This window comes from Cephus cinctus, unplaced genomic scaffold, assembly GCF_000341935.2.
Source record: "Cephus cinctus unplaced genomic scaffold, Ccin1 Ccin1_scaffold0307, whole genome shotgun sequence".
Taxonomy (NCBI): Eukaryota; Metazoa; Arthropoda; class Insecta; order Hymenoptera; family Cephidae; genus Cephus; species Cephus cinctus.
This window is the reverse complement of record NW_014333010.1, coordinates 662,555-679,996: the sequence shown is the minus strand read 5'-3', so window position 1 is coordinate 679,996 and position 17,442 is coordinate 662,555. Positions and strand designations below refer to the sequence as shown.

General features: G+C 40.8%; 1 protein-coding gene across 3 annotated transcripts in view; it reads right to left on the bottom strand.

Moving 5' to 3' along the window:
- The window catches only part of LOC107266339 (semaphorin-5A), a 44,242-nt gene extending 26,800 nt beyond the window's left edge, over positions 1 to 17,442 (bottom strand). Inside the window, exons 1-2 of one of the 3 annotated variants that reach the window (XM_025083596.1) lie at positions 17,356 to 17,442; positions 16,515 to 17,046 (exon numbers count right to left, since the gene is read on the bottom strand). The gene's annotated coding sequence lies outside the window, so the exon portion shown is untranslated. Of the gene's footprint in view, positions 1 to 884; positions 993 to 16,514; positions 17,047 to 17,355 lie in introns of those variants that run through there. The other 2 variants (XM_015736719.2, XM_015736718.2) reach the window with 2 other exon arrangements.

Below are 17,442 nucleotides of genomic sequence, written 5' to 3'. Positions count from 1 at the left end.
CTCCCCCCCGATTAACGCGGAAAGGAACTTTGGATCGTTCGATAAAAAAAGAAAAAGAAAAAAGAAACGAACAAAATTATCTAATCGAAATCGACGATACAAGTCACGATTGTCACGAAGTCTATGATATATCGAATAAAGGTAATAAGACGTGACCGGTTGTGCAAGACCCGTCGATGCTGCCATCTGACGTTAGAGACAAAAGAGGCAAAGATATTTTTGCATTGTCCTACAGTGCAACCGGTTTTCGAATTACAAGCGTCATTATCGTTAATGAAAAATGATATTCCGTTATGAAATACCTGAATACAAAGTGAGCACAAAGATTTAGTTGTCTTTACATCCCGCAAAGTACGTAGTACAAAAATTAATTTTTCAACAACAAAAAGTCAAACAAGTCACAAACTAAGTAGGAAGTACAACTCTCCTATTAAATTCTACGGAGCACAGACTTCGGTTGTATCGCAAGTTAGATTATCTGGATCGTGCCCAAGTAACAATTTAAAGGCACGTTCACAATGGGTCCAGGTCACTTGCCAAGGCCTATACCTATGTGAGTACCCTACAAAACATGTTTCCAATGATATATCGTTTAGTCAACGGTTTTGTCATACAACAACTTTTGTTGTACAAAACAATTGTTTGACAAAAATGTTGTTGTCACTTCGTCAAATTTTGTGAATCAAGTACTATATTCTCACTTAATGACAACAGGGTGACCTAAGGTACAGTACACACCGTGACAAAGACCACGTGGGTCGTTCAGAGACTATTCCTAGTGCACCAATGCGTGAGGGACCGATACTAAATCGAGTGCCGGTTAGTTTCGTCTCGTACGCAACCGGGGCGTCGTTGTCTATGGAATGTCAAATCTCGGAATATACCTACGAGAGGACGACGACACGACGCCCGACGTCGTACCGCGTCGCGGTGGTCTCTCCTGGCCATTTAAAGAGAGCCTTGCAATAACAGGCGCCAAGGTGGTCCCGAATCTTTAAAGGGAAAAGAGAAAAATTATCACTCGACCCAAGAACATATATTTACACTCTTTAAGAGTCCCTTTAAATCCAACCCAATGCTTCACGTTACAAAAACAATTTGATATTCGATCCCCACATATACATACATAGTAGAATTAAGAATTACCCGTCAAATATCGATTAATTTTGATTATCGTTAAAATCAAATTTGGGCAAAAAAAATTGAATTCGCACAACTTTTTATTTTTTCAATTTAAAATAAAAAACAGTACGTTTTACAAAACTCGATCAATTTGCCATCATCATGAATAATAACTACAAAAAAATCGCTACTCCTCAGCTAATCAAGATGACGTATCAAAACAAATATTATTAGACAAAAGAGGTGAAGTGATGGATATGGCGGGTTTACAATGGAGCAAGAATCGCGTGGGCGACAATGTCGCGTAGGTAGGATATACAATTTAGAATGTCGTATAGTCGTTTCGAACGCTTTAAACAATTTGTCCATCGATTTAATGGTATTCAGCCCTCCCCCCACTTTTCTACTATCATTGTTCAAAATTTCGTAAATCGACCCAGAAAACATGTACAACTAATCACAAAAACAATAAAACTTTAACTAAAATTTTGTTCTCGATACAATCGATAAATTTCTCTTCTCCTACCTTCCGATAAACATTTCTTCAAACGATTTACTCAACCCGCGTTCACCGTACGCACATGTACGTAACTACTGGGCAATTGACGCCAATTGCCAATCGTTGGGTTAATCTCAGTCTGACAATGTATGGCCTTATCTGCCGATACGCGAGGTAGAAGTAACGATGAAAACAAGGCATAAAGCAGTCGTTAAGGTCGGAGGACCCGAGCCAGAGCCACCCTGTACTTTGTTATTACGTCGAATCGCCTTGCGCGTCGCTTAGATTGAAAAGGGACTTGCGAAATTCCCGCCCACCCAAAGCCTAGGCACTCGTAACAGCCTTATGCGCCGATCGCAAGGATCAAATCGCCCACCCGATTCCCATAAAACAGCGACAGTTCGCCTCTCTTATCGATTTCATGCTCTATGCTTATATATTATTCACATATATATATAATAAGATATTTACCCACAATCAGATTTTCTCACCATTCCGAGCCTCGTATACATAACGATAAAACTTTTTCTTGCTTTCCTCAGATTCGCCAATCAGACAATAAAACCGCGATTGTCCCGACTCCTTATTGGAAAAGTCATAAAGCGTCATTTTCAATAAAATAACCAACGTAACAGCCGAACACATTGCGGAGCTTACGAGGTGACCGTATTTGTTAGTTTCTTTGGAATTTCGAAAGACGCGATAAACAGTACAGTGTATAATTATGTCACGTATAGACTAGACGTTACATTCTGCATTGCGCGTATACCCATAAATACAGCTGAGCGCAATACGTATACTCGATTAGTAATAATTAGTCATGCGAACAGGTATCTATAAGATAACCCGAAAAAAAAAATTTTGAGTCACGTTAATTTTTATTACCCGACTAGAGCGAAGTCCAAAAAAAAAAAGATTATCCCAGATCTTTTATTTTCGTTCCTAATAGATTATCGCTCGTACCGGGCACGGCTGCTCCCAACAGAATTCACGCACGTCCCGATCGATTATGTATCGATTTGTCACTAGAGCGGCTACTGTCACGGCCAGTAGCAGCGACATACATCAACGTGCTGGTAAACACAATAGCGTTAATACGCGAATCGACTACCGGATCGTACCTTAGCCCGGACAACAACCCCGACGATGACCGTAGATACGTTACAGTCGCGATATCTGGATTGACCGACTGGTTGGAGAGAAAAAATAATTATTTGCAAAAAACAGTCACGTCGGGTACGCGCAAAACGTGAATATTATTTCAGCAAGACGATCGCGCCTATAAAAAGCTTCTAGAATGTCTCGCGCAATGACGTAGGACGAGACGGAATCCATATCAGATCGGAATATAAATACAGTTTTATACATTCGAGATGACAGACCCAATTTCAATTTCAATTTTTCAGACTCGCCCGAGACCCTTTTTTTTGTCGCCACGAAAAAAGCTAAGATTAATCATTTTTGTTAGAGTCCACGAGAATCTCGTCCGTTACCGACCGAGCGGGGGCCAGACGTTATACTTGCGCAATACGAATTTCACAATTTACACGCTTCGAAATGGGAAGGGTCTATCCTGACTCGTGATATAACAATGGGATTTTTTTTTTAATAATGATTTGCATAATTTTTTATGGACCGAACAAATTTGGATGTTCGAGGTCAACAATGTTTTTCGTAAACGTATAATTAATTTTTATACCTACACACGTCGGCGAACTGTGTGTCTATAACGCGGCTGGTTACGATTTATGGGGATTGGGACGTGTGCGTAACGGGTGGTTGAGAATTATTTAAATCTTCGTAAAGCTTGTGGCGTGCAGCGTGAGGCTGCGCAGTGTCAAGATGGATTCTCGAGGGGTTCGTCAAGAGGACTAGGCGGGTTTTACGTGCAACACTTGAATCGTTCGAGGTCAACGAATATAGCACGTGTGTGTATACAGTGCAGTTAACGTTGCCTCTTAAGATGATTGAGCGAAGCTTTTAAAATCCGCCATTAAGCTCCTGTAATCTTACTGGAGCACCGATTGATAGGCACGATAGTAAACGGATTTATCAGGCAATAATATTATAGAAAGAAAAAAAAAACGCAACTAGTTTTACTTATCCCGTTAATGAAATAGAAAAATTTATAGAGCAGATTAAAATCGATTGGTAAAGTGCATCAGATTTTACTTAAGCTCGTGTACGCTGTTGTTGTACGAAACAACGACAATAATCGTCAACATTTTTTTAACTGTACAACGACAGCTTTTTACGGAACAAAGGATCTATCTGTACTTTGGTATAGACTTCGAACGTGTTACGGACATTGTATGGTACCGTAATAGCTTCATTCATATGTCACTGTAAGACTGAGTATCTTTAAAGAGATTCTCGATGCGTTAATTTCTTAGCTCCTACGCTAGACAAACGAGATAGGTGTGGAATAAGACAAAAAAGAAAGAAAAAGGGGAAAAAAAGAGGAAAAAATAAATAAAGGGGATGGACCAAGAGAGCGGATGGGCATTAGCATGGATCCCGTGAAACGGAAGTCGTCTTCTGCGACATGGAAGAAGGGTTAGGACGTCGTGACAGGAAAGAAAAAAAAAATACAGACGATAAATCCAAGCATGGCCAGGAAACGAGGGATGCGACGTAAGGAAATTTTTTTTTTTTTTTCAAAACCTTTTCCCTCTATGATAAATTTTTCAACGATTCATAATGCAATTTACGTTCCATCCGGTATCCCTGTGCAATTAACGTCACTGGGATACAAATTGCGCGTAATTAATGCCTTACTCGTAATTTCTCAAAAGATCGTTAATAAGTCCTACTGTAGGCTCGGGTCGTACTGCTAGACAATTTGTTTCTCGAGATTTTCTTCCAAGAGACGGGACTCGTCGTCCGTTCTAATAAAAGCCGACGTTTCGAAATCCGAGACAGGTAAGATAGACGTGTTTACTTGGGAAATTGACAAGTCCCACGGACAGATAAGATTCCAGAACGTCTGTACAAACTCTGAAGTGTTGCCCAGCAGAGCGAAGGAGAGTAAAAGAAAGTTATATGGAGATGGGAAATGCAGAAGAACGAAATGAGCTAGAAAAAAAAAGTGTGAGGAGAGATACTTAAAGGTACATAAACAAAAAAAAATGTGATCAACATTAAAATCAACAACAACAATAAACACCTTAACCGACTGACCACGTAGACGTCACAGAGTATATAAAAAAATTTCAAAAAAAATTTCAAAAAAGTGACAGAACAAATTTCAATCCCGAAGCTTAACGAGATCCAGCTTTTGACGTTGTGCAAAGAAACAAAGGATCGCGTAGAGCAAAAATAACAAAATAAATTCGTCCCCTCTCGTTGAGAACAAGAGCTCTCCTTTTTTTTTTCGTTTTTTTTTTTCCTCCGTAAGTTAATAAATAGAAATGTCAACTATTAATAGAGCCAGACTGGGCAGCGTTCCAGAGAACAAAAATTATACGAACACTTACCGGAATCCCCACTGCTCTCATACGTCTCTCAGAGACGTTTTTACAACTGCCATCGTGGGGTTAACCCACGTCAGCAGGCGCGTCACTTCTACCCTCTCAGTCTCGCTGCTACGTAGTTCAATAGGTTGAGTCGCGTCGCGCGAGAGAAACGCTCGTATAACCCGGCTTCTCGCGGATTTAAAGATAATTGTTAAAATCTCGAAGCCGCGTGGCTAACCACGAGACCGCGAAGGAAGCTATCTAAGCGTTGGCTTTGGCGTCGACACATGAAACAGTAATACCCTGTGCTCGCTACGAATCTCAGAAGTCATGCTTTTTCTCGCCATTAATTAAGCTCGCGTTATATAGGACGCTACACGTCCCTTTCTTCGACATCCTTTTTTGTCTCACGTTTCTCCTCTTCTGTCTCTCTCTTTCTCTCCCCCTCTCTCCTTTCTCTCTCTCCGTCTCGCTTCGTCGGACGGCTGCACGGCATCCTCGGAAAACAGTGGCTCGGCCACAAATTGGATTAACGAATCATAATGGTCTCTATTGTTGTCGCGCGAACCGTTGCACCAGCTGAGGTACAACTGCAGAAGACATAATTGAATACAACAACAAAATTGTGCATCGTGCTGCAGGCGTGAATTGACGTGACTCGATTCTTCGATCTGAATGTTGTCAATTTTTATTGTATACCGTTGTACAACGGTTTTAGATACAACTACAAATACAACAGCTGTGACAAATACAACGGAAGCAACCGAAGCTTACCCGAAGGCTTTGGAATTTTATGATGAAAATTTTGCGTTGGGACGATGGGATCGTGCTTCGAGGTTAAACAGTGCCGTTCTAAAAATACACAGCTAAAGAAACGAGCTACGCCCGGACGTCCGACAAACAAAGAGCCACCTATAAAACTTCGGTGCCAGTAAACCACGTGGGGCTCGGTCGAATTCGTGTCGACTGTTGGACCGTGGTTTACGTTAGGAAAGTGGGCGATCGAATGCACGAGCGGACCTAACCTAAAACCTGGGTCGACCAGACGAAACCGAAAATTACGATAATCCAAAGGGGTGGTACCATTGTGGTGATAAATTAATTTCCATAACAGCGTCGCAGTTCTCGAACCCTTTTGACACTGTCATTACGCCAGCCCACGTGGTACAATCAAATATGACTGTACGTAAGCAACAACAACAAAAAAAGGTACAAGCTTCATGGACAAAACAATCGTGCGTCCGCAAAAGTAACGAAATGCTCGTTTCGTTCGATAGACCAGCAACACAATCTGTAGGAAGCGCGGGTGCGCCCAGGATGTAATCACGCAACTTTACAGTTGATTAATCATCGGCTGGTACCGGTAAGGGCTACAACAACAATAAAAGCTTATTGCAAATCGTCAACCAATGAAACGCCAAGGCGTCACGACTCTGACTACATATTGCATCGCTATAACTGTAAGTGCTACCTCTCCTTCCTCGGTAGCCATTGCAACTTGAATCACAGTATAAACTCGAACAATAACAATACCTTCTCGCGATTCTCTTTTTTCTTTATTTTTTTTTCCTACATTTTTCTTACTTCTCTTTTTCTTTTTACTTTCTTTCCTTCTGACTCTCTTGCTCGCCCATCCCGCTCGTCCACGCGCACCATAGGTCTTTGGGGTGTGGCATATTACATGAAGCATATATATATACACACACACATGGACCTATATGAGAATCAGACAAGAAAGAGAGAGAGAGAGAGAAAAAAGAAGAAGATGCAAGAGAAAGAGAAAGAAAGACAGAATGATTCGTTTGCGTTAACTTCGACACGATTTATCTCCCAGCCAACTTCGCACGGAATAACGAACACACACGTGCATACGTGCGCGTACCCAAGTTTTATGGGAGCGGGTCGCCATACATGGAAACATGCCCTGAGAGCTCACCTGAACGGACCCACGGGACCGGCCGGGCCAAGTACAACCAAGCAATATGCAATATACGTTTGGGGCCTGGCCGAATCTCGCCGGGCAATAATTCTTTTGACAAATCGACAATGGACCGAAATTCACGATTCACACCGAACAATCTCCCCAACGATAAGTTTTCACGTACAAAGTTCGGGACGCTTACTATATAGTTATAGTAAGACACGTTGTCGCGAGTACCATTGTTCAGTCGTCACAACAGTGACGGTCGACAATCGCAGGAAATTTGTTCTCGAAACAAAAAAAAAAAGAAAAACAATTAGACAAAAAATTTTTTTGCGAAAACAGGTGACTCGTCACGCTGTCATTAGTTCCACTGATTACGTCTGATTTACCAAGGCTATCCGCGTGACCTCAGGGTGCGTCATCGTTGTGCGGTAATAAATCGTTCGCGGATCAATGGCCAGAAATCGGAGAATGCAACGAGACACGCGAGCTATCTCGTTGTCATAGTCTTTTTTCTGACTTTGATATTCGTATTCTTATTTCCCTGATATTATCCTTTGGATCCCGAGTTATTGACGCGCGCGCACTTTGTATTTCGCGCGATATTTTTACTCGAGTCCGGCAGTCACGACCAAGGAGGATGCACCGAAAGAGAGAGAGAAAGAGAGAAGGGGGGAGAGAGAGAGAATAGTCGATGCTTCCACAAGCGTCTGCGAGCATGTCGATGTTCGTAGGATTGATTGACACTCGATGAGATTGGCAGTATTGAATATTTCGTAGCATCCAACGATAGACCACAGACGCGATTGCTCCTTTGAATTTGCGTGTCTACCAGGAACGGTGATGACATCTTTGACACTCTTCCGAGTATCGGCGCGATATCCCTGCCAGTTCTGTGAGAACTGGCTTGAGTAAGCAAATGACTAAAGAGGGCAGATCAAAAGTCATCGAACAACCCACCCACGTGCAAGTGCGATAAATATCATCAATTTAGATACACCGATAGTAGTATACGGGGTGTCCCACGCGATCAGAAACTTTTAATTCCCACGAGTTGTGAATTTTGAAATCGAAACAATTTTATTGTACGACAAAAAATTTGTATCGAAAACAAAAACAACTCGAGTCTACTATACAATGATATCTTTGCGATTGTAATTCAAAATATTGTATTTTCTTTCTAACCTCAAATTCCATCAAGTTTCAAGCGTTCGAAGATTTACCGATGAAAAGCTTCGAGGTACAAGCCCATACAAAATATATAAAGAGCGACTCTCGTAATACGAGGTATGTATATAAAAATGAAAAAAAAAATAAGTCACATTGTATAGAAAAAAAAAGATACTAAACAAGTATCGAATACTAAAAGACCGGTAATCAACACGAGAACCAGATACAATAATTAGCTCCCTCAAGTGATCCTCGTCCGGATAAATTAATCTTGTGAGTATTAAGGCAATATTTCAATCGGTGCATTGACACACGACGAGGCCGATCGATATCGCACGATCCACAACGCGAGTACCTGTTAAGCCTAATCCACGTCGTGTCCATTTTTAAAGCGACCGGATACCTGGTCGACTCTAACGGTCGCCTGTCTCCTGTCCTCCGTCTTATTGCGTTACGTCCCTCCGGAGCGTACGCATGTAAGCGACGCGACACACGCCTCACGGGTTCCTCCATTTACACCTGTGCGTCGGATTGGACTTCATTTTTCGAAATCTCAACATGACCAACTCGATGCGGGCAATTTGTCACGTTTCGTAATTCGGATTAAAGTCCGACTTCCATGGGACGAAAACGAACGGATATAATAATTTTCGAAATTACGCCGTCACTGATCTCAAGGGCTGATACAGATGCGTGTTTATCGTCTCGATCGAAATCCGCCTTTTACTGGTGATCACTCAAATCCATATACGCATACGTGGAATAAATTTTAAATTCGTTAGAGTCGATCCCCAATCTGCCTCACGAATTGGACCGAGTTGTCACGTGACGGAATGAAAAAAAAATTGACCCAAAATTCGATTTAGCAACGACCCGATTAATTTGTATTTATCATTGGAAAGCGTAGCCATTGAGTAATCGCGTGAAAACGATGACGGGTTGTTTGATAGTTTGAAAAAAAAATCGCTATATGCAACTCGTTAAGCTGACTTTCTAGTCCAGCGACAAGAGAGCCTCCGAGGTCTTGGGTCTACCGAGTACCGATTCCGCATTCCTCATTAAACCTCGATGTAATTAGCGTAACCCCCCTTCCTTCCCCGTATGGCTCATTTCTTGCAAACGACAGTCCAAGCTTTCAGCGCGAAATGAGGTTAAGAGGGAAGCGAGAAACAACAACCCGGGGTTGTTTCCCACGGATCTCAAGGAAAACCGCATAGAGAGGAATAAGTTTATCGCGATGTCTTTTGCACGTGACGCGGCTGAGCGTGGTGCGGATTGAGTAATTTTGTTGCTTGGCGGTAAAATTTAAATTTCAAATTTTTCCCGCCTCGCGACAACAACGGCAAAAAAACGCTGCGAAACTTTTACCCGTCTTTGGTTCAGATGCTGATGCAATGGAACGTTTTAGGATCGAACAACGCGCACGATACAATCGTTTTTTGTTGTTGTTGTTGAAACAAGAATATGTTCAGCTGTATCATGGATACAAGGATCGCTGATACAACGACAAAGTATGTTTCTCTTATTACACGGTAGGTACAAACATTTTCATTCAGAAAGGGATAAGTCAGGCGAACCTTAACCAAACGTTGGATACTCGGGCTTTGGGTTTTACTGCGGTTTCACCGGCCGTGGCTCTTTACGCTTTATGGTTTATGGTGAGCGAGGTTCGAATACTTGACACCTCCTGGCGCTTGTTTACACTGAACATAGTGCGAGCTAGGCGATGAACGCGAGGGCGTTCTAGGAGACGACGAGCGGGATCGGGTCTCACCCATCAGAAAATTACGATTTGTTTTCGCAACAAATCCAAAATACGTATGAGCTGCGCGTACCGCTGTGTACACTTGGGGTGTAATTTTGGATTTGGGAAAGTAGCGTAGTCGACGTATTGAAATTTCGAAATAATTTGTATTCCACGTCCGCGTATATGAAAAGCAAAATATTGAAACTTTTGGAGCAATCGTTATGAGTTTACGAGCTTCTTCGAAATATCAAAAAAAAAATAAATACGAAAATTACACAATTTTTGGATAGTCGATACAATGACAGAGGTTATAATAATATTATGCTAATGAATTTTTTCAAAAATTATTCACACGACACATAACGAAAGTTCAAACGTTATAAGGCGATGTCAACTATTTTTTTTTACAAACCAGTCACTTCCAAATCCTCGTAAAATTATCTGGACCGCTGAAGAATCCCCGTGAGCAAATATTAGCGGCATACGGACCAGAATCATAAATCTTCAATGTTATTGACTTACCGCGTGTACACTTTACACTACCACCGGTATTCACTGTCGAGTGTTTCAAATTAAAATAAGGAAAAAAACCAAGTAACAAGAAAGAAAAAAAAACCAATTAATCAAAATCTAAATCCATTCGAAATTACAAAAAAAAATTTAATTATTTCGTTCCAAAAATGGTCAAAAAAAATTCGTTCGTTAACAAAATTACAGCAAATCTTCACCCCCCCCCCGGCCGACCCTTCGAACCACATCGATCTGCAACGTCTGCTAAAAGTAACGTTACGCGCTCGAATTTTCATCCGCATTCGAAAAAAGTACAAAAGTCAACGTCGAGTTCACAATGCGCGATTATTCAATGCAGCACCGTTAATGCTTATTTCTATAGGAAGAGTCGCGGAGGACGTTAGACACAAATGATTCCACACTGCGCACGGAATACGCAATAGTAGTACACAGGGTACAAGCCTGTATCTGAATTCAAAGCGCGCCGATTGGTCGAGAGACATTAGAGAAACGTAGATAACAAAAGCTGGCGACGTGCTGTCTCGCACATCGCCCATTGCGAAGTGACTTCGCGTTTTGTAGGATAGTCTCTTTAAAGAAGGAAAAAAAAAACAATATTGTCCTCCAGTCTCGTTACTTCCGAGAACCAAGAACAAACGAGAAAGAAGAACAAGGACAGAACAATACGCTACGATAGGGGGAGAGACAGAGATACAATACAACAACAAAAAATAAACTCTTCCAGGAACCAACCTATACCGTACAACACATTAGTAACAAGAGACACGATGAACTTCCAGCAACTGGCAGATCCATCTAAATCAGCAAACGAGCGATTAGATTAGACCGAAGCAGAAACAGAAATCTTATCTTTACCCGATAAAGTCGAATTTTTGCTAAGGTCGTCACACGTACCGATTTCTAATGTGCACTGAGATTATTTAAAGTCGGCCTAAGTCACAGCTGCGATCGACAGTCGATTACGAGATCGAAACCACTCAACCGTCCCTATCTATTTATTACGTCACAATCACCGATAGATTCAACGTACTAACAATGCATTACGAATGAATTGTTGTCCGGGAAGATCATGCGTAGAAATTGTAGGATCGTTAAAAAATTTTGTACGCCCCAACAAAAACAATATTTCAGTCGATTTCGATTCTTCGAACGTACAAGATCCTGTTTAGACATACAAAAAATATATCACACGAGTGTTTCACTGTATTATAGCAACCATTACGGTATCCGGAAACTTTTGTTTGTTTAATAGGAGTGGAACAAAAAAAAGCAGGACAAGTGGAACAAAAATCCTGGTCACTCCTACTCATGTAGAAACTGTGCCTATTGCTATATGGAGAAACAAAGGACCCATTCACATATCGTTCCAGCAAAGGAATACGAGCCTGGCACTGTTTTCTGTCCGATAGTACAATCCTGACTAAGCAGTTAAGGCAGCAATTTAAAAATTCATAAAAAAATTCTCCCCAAACAAAAAATTGTTATTCCCACACCCAGACTCCACTTTTTCCCGTAAAATCCAAATCTAACGTTAATACCAATAGACAAAAAATGCCAGTCATTTCCAATTGCCACCATCAGTTACAAGATAACAAAAATCTGATCGATAAATTTTACACGAATTTTTGTACTACAAAATTTTTGTCAATTCATACAACAACAATTGTACGTGCACCAAACCTCGTCCTAGAACAAAGTACGTTTACAATTGCACAAGGGGAGGAGCAAAGACGGCAGTCCCAGCCGGCAGAAATCAGGCATTCAGGCAGCAAGGAGTCAAGCAGCCAGGCTGCTCTAGCTGCCTTGCCGGAGGCGAGAAAGTACCGCGGTCGTGTAGACGAGAACGCGGTCGCGCGCGCCCTCTCCAACATCATCGACGACGTCTCTGCGTACCGTGCATTTATTTAGCCTGCAACTCGGCCCGTAATACGCGGAGATACAAGTCGAGCGTGTAACGTACCGAGGGGACTACGTACGTATATACGATGAAGATAACGCAAGAGTATGCTGAGCGCTAGTAGGACAGAGCCATATACGGAGCCTTGTGCTCTGACCATCCGGTGCCACGAAGAATTGCGAATGGGAGGGTGAGGAGGGGAGGGGCGGGGAGGGGAGGGATACATAATAAGATCCACTCGCTCGGCCAGCTTCTTCGCGGCCGAAGCAGCATCCACTCCCATCTTCGCAGCGCAATGGTCCACGCTTCTCCTTCGGGCTCCAGGGGCCAACCCAGCTGACGTTCGAGAGACTACACGAGTCTCGCCGAACATCCACGAAGAGCCCCGAGTCTCGCTCGAGGTATAGTATACGTATAGGTATATCGTTCCTTGTTCATCCCCCACCGTACCAAGGACGAACTTTGCACTATTGGTCGAATCATTGTTTTTTTCTTCATTTTTATCCTTTTCTTTCTTCTCTCTTTTTTCTTTTTCTTTTTCTTCCTGGATTCGACCCTTCTCGCACAAACACCAGATGTGAGCCACGTGCTCTCCCTTTTTTTTTCTAGTTACGTCTTTCATGGGTCGGGAGCACGCTATCGATTCTCGACTCTGCTGTTTTTTTTTTGCTCTCGACTGAATTACACGAGAGGTGCGAATTGCGGATATATATATATATATATATATATAAATATGCGCAAATTTTTTGGAAAAAAAAAGCTTATAACCAGAATTTTGCGAATACATAAATCTGGGTATTGTTAGATAAATTCCGATGAGATTATCCCAGTGTACCTTTTCAAGATGTGGATCCAATTCAAATTTTTTTTTACCTAGAAAATATCTTCTATCCATTTTCCCAATTTAACAAAAAAAAAAAGAACAAAATACACATTCATCTCGAAGGATGTGAATGTGAAAGCACGTGTCTCTCCCAATGTGTAGTGTGTTTCCTATTGGTACGACCTTTCCAGAGCTACTCCTATACCCAGGGATTTCTGCCTAGGAGTGATTATGCGCAAGGCGAAGGAACGTGACCGAAGAATGAAGAAAAAGAAGAAAAAAAGAAAGTAAAGAAAACGAACGCCTAAACATCGAGATTCTCCGATTAGCCAAACGTGGAAGCAGCCACCGACTCGAATTTCGAGATTAGCGTTAGGGGGGCGACTAATGTGTTATTTTTTTTTCTTTCTTTTTTTCAGGTAGCTACCAACTAAATATTCTCATTAAGCGACGGGAGCTCCCGATGCTTTTAACCGAAATGAGTATTCTCTTTTCTTTTTCTTTGGTCTCTCTCTTTGCTCTATCTTTTTTCCAACGATACTCGTTTTTCGTGTAATCCGGTGAAAAGGATTACGCGTCACGCGAGAATGGAAAGACATTCGCATTGTCAGTCACATCCTTAAGCCAAGGACTCTGGTTCACAGGAGTGCGTAAGGATTTCCAGCGAACAATAAATAACGGATAATCGAAGGTCCTTGGATTATATAAAACATTTCTGGTTTATGTAATTTGTATATAAAAAAAATTTTTTAATAAAAAAAAAGTCCTTCAAGCCATCCGTTATTGCAGATCATGAATCTCCGGTATCTCCGGCGAGTGGAATTCCTTCAACGTTACGGACGGCGTATGTACGAGGCTTTAGGATATCTACTCCTGGAGAATTTGTTTCTACAGGTAGGGTCGCCGTGTAAAATGCGGAAGCTCGCGCATTCTTCTCGAGATTATGCGACTTAAGGATTCCCCTGTGTCGGAAGACCACACGCGTCACGGAGCAAAACTGGTAGCGAGGACAAAAAAGATTCTATAAATCCCAACGTAAGGTTTACGGGCTGTCGTAAAAAGAAACGGAAGAGAAAAGGGAAGGGAAGGGCAGAGGAACGAAGAAAAAAAAATCAGCAGTGCTCAAAGTGTAAAGGAGACGTGTCGTAGAGAGAAAAGGTCAATTTGAAATTTTGAAATTTTGAAAATAAAAAAAATGATCTGGTAATCTTTATATCACGGAAAATAAAAATTTTGAAAATATTTTTTACGCCAAAAATTTACATCGACACCGCGTACACGGTTCACGTAGGGAATAGTGTTTTGAAAATTTCTCGTATCTCTTCGACTTCCTCGCGTTCTATATTTGTCTCCGTAAACATTTCACACCGGTAAAAGAAAGGCCATAGAATTTTTAACACCGAAACGAATTACAGTTTCAGTCGTTCGAAAGGCTCGTCAAATTTTAAAGACTCGAATCATTGTCACTTTCGAGTACGAAATCTTAAGTTTGTATAGAGTCCAAAATTCACGTATAATCTATGCCCGGCACAGCTTCCGGAAGTGGTACGTTTGCAATAAATTTTCCTTGTCAAACCCCTCATGAATATCATATCCGCTTGCTAATGGTAAACGAAAATATTCTGCACTGCTGCTGCAAGAAGGTTATGCGGACTTTAGGGCAAACCGATCCTGAGATATATCGAAATATTTCGAAGTGCCCCCCTGATGGGCAGTGGGAAGTGTTTTCGAAATTTCGAAGCGAAACGGTCCAGTGCGACAATGCGGGTCCACGGGGGTCTCTTGGTCGGATTCTCAAAGTTCAACTGAGTTGGAGACTCGTAGACCCCAAAGGACTGGAAAAGGGTCCTGCCCGTGCAATGGCGTAGCCACAGAAAAAAAAATTCTACGGAGATAAGAAAACAAGCTAATCTCATTTCTTTGAAATATTTGAAAACGACGGAGGCAGCCTTTAAGAAATTTTCGACAAGCTTAGTCATAATCATAAATTTCGGAACCAAGTTCAATTAAAGCATATTAGGTTGTTACGTAATTAATTCGTGAAGATTTCACGTATACAAATTTTAAGAACAAAAAATGGTCAACAAATTATAGCTCGCGCAAAAGAGGCAGGAACAAATAAAAATTTAATGTTGAATAAAGACAGCTGCAAGTACAATAATTAATCCGGTTTTGTTGTCGCAGATTGAAGGGTCGAGCCTATTGTTTCAGGTCACAGTATATAGAGTACGTAGCAAGTAGAGTATACGAAGTGTAGAATGGATAGAAACAGAGAGAATGAAGAAGAACGGGGAGAATGAAAAGGAGCCCTTATGTTAGCCTGATCGTAAAAGTCGCCTCGTACCCAAGTCGCCGCGATAAATAATTCATGTCGCCCGGCGACTTTTATTCAAATTTTTATGGTCAGCCAGGGACGTTCTCGAGACTTGGTTCCAAGTCGTGCGACGTCTCCATAAGGTTTTCTACAAATCACCAAATTTTCGGAAAACGATCTCTCACTCCCAGTGGGTCCTCTTTTGTCGTATAATTTATAAATTTTTTTTTTTAGTAATCAAATTCATTTTTTCAAATTTATTTTTAAAATAATTCACCGTTTTCTAAGCATTCATTTAGTACTACGTTCAATCTTCGTTAAAACGTATTCTCAAGCGATTCGTTCCAATACTCTATATTAACTATGTACATCGCGTGATTTAATTAAAATCTAATTCTTCCTACTATAATTACTCTTCGCCAATTCTTGTGATACAAACTATAGTAAGTACTAAGCGGATTGGTTTGTTGCTAGTGGATCCGGGTCAGCCTGACCCCTGTCACACGTGTCGGGGTTGGGACCCGTTAGGTTTCTGACTGATAGTCGGTTATTCGTTGCTAATCGAGATAATAATCGATTATCGCAATGCGCGATAATAATTAAGATCAAATGTTAAATCTTTTGGAAATTTCAGTTTACTTGGTTTTATTGAAAAATGATTAAACGAATAATCGATTTTGAATAGACATCAAGCATTTGGATGGAACGAATTTTTTTTGAAATTGCATTTTAAAAAATATTTAAAATGACATTATTTTTATATTGATAAATAGTCGAAGGATACAACATCCAACATTATAATTACAAATTAAAAAATTATAGAAAACAGTTGTAAGCTACACGACGTAACATTTAAGGCACTGGCAATGATGGTACGTGACAGACTAATTTTTAATGTCGTTTAGAAACTGATAAATGACTATTAATATCAGTTATCAGTTGATAAAAAAAATTTCAAGGACTTACCAAAACAATGTTCACTACTGTCTTCGAATAGTATAGGTTCAATAAAATAAATACAGTTAAACTCACCGATTATGTAGAATTAAAAATCCTGGGTCTTGGTAGAGACGTCAAAGCTCTCCGGTCCTGTCATGATGCTTAGAGGTCCTCTTGACAGTCCACAGTTTCACAAAAAATCACTGTCTCTTCATTTGCCAATTGTTTTTGAAATCGTTCTGTGATTTTGCACGAAAAGTACGATAACTCGACGCGAGAGTCTCTTCACGTATATTCTGACAAGAAATTTCTTCGATTCTAGACTGTTGTGTCCTTGTGTGTTTATCAAAAGTCTATCGCGATCTCAAGAAAGTTGTTTGTTTACACGAAGGAGAAGAACTCCTCAGCCGGGGACAACAAAACTGTCCCACACGCGGCTGAACGAATACTGAACACTCTGCCGATTGGATGGAAGCAGCTTCCAAGTACTTCAATCCCCCACCATAATTGTAGAACTTGTACGCGTCGCCACTAGATTGGCGCTAGTGAGCGGGATTTCATCGAAGAATCTTTCAAAATCTTTCGAATGTTAATACTTTTTTTTATTCCTTTACAGATCCTTGAACTACGAAAAACGCGGATACATAATTATACCAAAAATATATAACTGAATTGTATTTCTTTGGCAAACAATAAAAATATGGTGAAAATATCGTAACAATTTTTTTGGTACATCGCGATTACACGAGGTATGTCTCTGCGACAATAAAGATTATATCATGGTTAATTAATATCGATGCTGTGGAAATATTTTCTTAACGTTCTCAGAAAATACGAATGTCTCCTCATGAAGAATTTCAGTAGATTGCCACGGCTTATGTCGAGACTGTTCAAATGAAAATAAATCTTAACTATCAAAATAAGAAGCACTTACCATCGTCTCTCTTCAAGAGTCTCTTGTCTTTCTTTTCTTCAAGAGTTCCAAGAGAGTTTCCTAAGGCTTTCTCTTCTAAGAGTTCAT